At 40.5% G+C, this 3,891-nt stretch overlaps 1 pseudogene; it reads left to right on the top strand.

Moving 5' to 3' along the window:
- Positions 1-1,794: 1,794 nt before the first annotated feature.
- On the top strand, positions 1,795-2,877 carry LOC142588850 (uncharacterized; annotated as a pseudogene).
- Positions 2,878-3,891: the final 1,014 nt, after the last annotated feature.

The raw sequence follows: 3,891 nt of genomic DNA, 5'->3' as shown, positions 1-3,891 counted from the left end.
CACGTCACGACTTAACGCTACTGCTCAATGTAGATGGGGCACCGATTTTCAAATCATCCAAGTATTCAATTTGGCCTATTCAAGTTACCATAAATGAGTTGCCACCACATCTGTGTAGCAAGAATGTTCTGATACCAGCTTTGTGGTATGGACAGTCCCATGTTGACATGACTCTGTTCGTAAAATCATTCGTGGAGCAGATGAATCAGCTTGAAATGGTTGGAGTCACATGGAAAGCTGGGTCGCAAAGTATTCACTCCAAGGTAATTGAGCTCAGGCTGTGATAACTACTTAGCAGTATCTTAATCTCATCTCGTACTTTGTCATTACAGGTATACTGTGTAAGTTGTACTGCTGATGCACCGGCAAGAGGGCTCCTCCAGAACAGCATCCAGTTGCAGCTGCAGCTGCAGTAGCAGACACCAGCTGCAGCTGGTGTCTTCACCCAGGGGAGAGTGTAGATGGTGCGAACATTCTTGTGACTATCCTTTTTTTGTCTTTTTCCACTCTCTTCATCCAGCTTTTTAATCCTGCTCGTGCACTGTGGCAAACTTACATCTGTTCAATTTACATGCCTCTCTCTGTGGCATATGTATAGACTTCATTTAAGCGAAAGGTACTGTTGCAATTAGTACCTCTTATCAAACGTTCAATTTAATCCACTGCCATCAACCCAACCTTCAATTTAACAAAATTCATTTTGAAGGAACTTGGGTGTGATTTCATAGGTTCGTTCGATTCACCGGCACCAATGTGAACCAGTCCACAGCAAGGCTTGAGAAGGTCATAAATGGTGCAGCTGAATTACAGCAATGCAAGCAAAATGCTACACTTGAAAACAGAATGCTGAGGTGCAGATGTAGTGCAGGCTTTATGTATGTCTACATAATGTGAGGTGTCTGTGCAAGTTTGGTAGGCCTTAAACCACAGGTACATTGCAACTTCCGAGATGTTTGCTCTTAAATACAGCAGGACGGAGTATACATGTACATGACATACATTCGGTTAACGAATAAGCATTTTTTCACTGCAAAAGAACAAACACTCTGTCGAACATAAACATGGCATGCCTTCACTGGCAAACATATGGGTGATTCTTCTTCCTTGTAATTTTATTGCTTGGCTTTAGAGGGCAATAAATACACAAGAATACCACCTGCGCTGACAATTTACAGACATTATGTTGTTTAATCCGAAATAGTATTGCTAATCGATTGACACAAACAGTGGAATTGTGGGCTATGGTAAATACGCATACAAAACATCCTAGTATACATGTCTGACGTAAACAGCGCACCCCACATTGCATAGACACAGCAGATGCATGCGAGCAGGGTTTCAACGGGGCTTGTGCCCATGTGCTGCATTGTTTGCTTCGTATCTGCATGTCTATGCTAACGTGGTACTGTCAGTAGGAAAGTTGCAGAAAAATCGGGAACCAGCCCAGCACCTTTTTCTGGCATTGTTCAGAGGCTGCCATTGCGACACCGCTGAAACAAATGGCAGGGTGCAGCACCTCGTGGCTGGTTCAGGTGGCGCAGGCAAATTAGACAGACCTCATATAATGATGTATTGTAGTTTGATGTGTACTATACCATGTTTATTTAATTTTATAATCTTTTAATTTTGCAGTCCTCTAAACCTAGAGCATATTGTATTCAACATCCATGTTGTTTAGCAAAGTTTTAGAAGTACCTATATTTTTTACTAAAATCTTGCAATCTTTTCAATTGCAGTGAAAGGTTAAGTACTGCAGTCTGTTCTGTGGTAAGGTTAATTTATACTTTTATGTACATGCATGTAGGAACCATCAAGTACCCAGCAGACAACATTCCCAAAGAGCGAACGCATGACCTAACACTTCAACAAATGGCTGAAGCTGCATCATATGGGACATCAATCAGTGGTATCAAAGGGCCGTCTCCTCTCATCAACCTGAGACACTTCGATATAATTTGGGGATTTACTCCTGATTATATGCACTATGTGTTGCTTGGAGTGACTCGGCAGCTCACTGATCTGTGGCTAACAGATGTCAATGAGCCATATTATATTGGGGCACCACAGGTTTTTGAACTGCTGGACAACCGCCTCCAAAGTCTAAAGCCGCCACTCTGCTTTGTTCGCCTTCAGCGTTCTTTGGCTTTGAGAAAGTATTGGAAAGCTACAGAATGGGGGGGGGGGCAACAGTGGCTTTTGTACTTTGCACTTCCATTCCTTCAAGGAATTTTGCCATCAGAATATAGGAAACATTTCTCACTTTTTGTGAAAGGCATTTTCCTCTTGCTGAAGGACCGTGTGTCTTCAAGAGATGTCACGGAAAGCACACATTGCCTTGCGAGATTTGTTGTAGACACACAGTTTCTGTACAGCAAGAAGCAGATGACTTTTAATATGCATCAAATCATGCACTTGCTAAAGAGTGTAGTTCTTCAGGGACCACTTTGGGCACATTCGTGCTTTGCATTTGAAACAAACCTTGGTAAGCTGAAAGAGCTAGTGACATCAGGCAAAGGTGTTTCATTGCAAATTGTTGAACGTTTGCTGATGAGTAACAGCAGCGAAAAACTGAAAGCATTGGCCACTATGCAAACACAGAAATTCATGTCAAAAGGTAAGAAAGCCTCGTGCAAGAACGCAGTGCTGCAGTTAGGCAAACCACGAGAACTGCATGAACCAGTCCTTGGCTTTGTTAAGTCTAAGCTTCGTGACATTGTAAGTGATCCTATTGTTGAACACGACAGAGTTGAAGTCTGTGGGTATTTGTTCCACAGTGAACAGTAAAGCAGGCCACACAAGACAGATTCCACGGCTCTCATAACCTCTTCGGGTTTGTTTGTAAAGATTGAGCACATAGTGTCCTTTAAGGATACATAAGCTAACCTAAGGTATTTTGCAGTCTGCAGAAAATTTGTAGTAACTCCAGCACTCATGACTGCACATATCTTGAAAGCACACAGCTGCCCCAGAAGAGCCTTGTAGAAATACTGCCAGGGGCTTTGCCATGTATATATATAGACTTTAGGGACAAAACCTATTTTGTAAAAGTAGTGCGAAAGGCTTTGCATATAAGTCATTGATCACTTGTTTTTTCTAAATGCTACTGGCCTCCGTCTACCACCTTTTTCTATAATCTTCAGGATGCCTTAAATTTAATATATATAGTGTGTAACATAAGTGTGAAAGAAATTTTTTAATCATGCAGAGTTCGTATCAACACCAAAGACTTGGTCAGCTATGAAATTGCTTCTTACACATTAAAATAATATTGATAGGATGCTAATTATCAATAGCTTAACCTTGCAATTCCCAGCATATCACGTTTGCTATGCTTAACTTGATACTTCAATATTCAAATTTAAGCATTAAAAGCTTAGTGCATAGCCTATTTAGCATTTTCGATGTGCTGGAGTGAGTTTTCACTTGTAGATACTTCAATTATTAAGTAATTACTATAAAAACTCAGGTGTTGCTCAAATAACATCTTATTTTGCTCAAATGTACTCTCCATGGCCAGAAAGAAAGCTGCCCAAGTTGTTCTCGCTTTGTTTGGACATTACGAGGCTAATGAATCTTTGCTGTCTGTGATAAAGATGAATCAAAAGAAGTTTTGAAGTGTTGCAAGATTTATTTTGATGGCTTTTTTGACATCATTGACATCATGCGGACCTGATGGTACAAACACAAAACTGCATAAAAATACAAATAGACCCTTAGTTATCAACTGTTCAATCTCAAGAATGGTGGTTTAGGCAAGGCAATGTTCCATGATGTTCTTTTGACATTAATGCAACTCTAAGTGAAGGAAAAATAGGGAAAAAACTGGAGAACAGTTTATTACATGATACCTGTGAGTTGCTTTTATACTGAGTGTGCAAAACGAAAACTACT

This window comes from Dermacentor variabilis, chromosome 7 (assembly GCF_050947875.1).
Source record: "Dermacentor variabilis isolate Ectoservices chromosome 7, ASM5094787v1, whole genome shotgun sequence".
NCBI classification, from domain to species: Eukaryota; Metazoa; Arthropoda; class Arachnida; order Ixodida; family Ixodidae; genus Dermacentor; species Dermacentor variabilis.
This window is presented reverse-complemented; position numbering and strand designations above follow the sequence as displayed.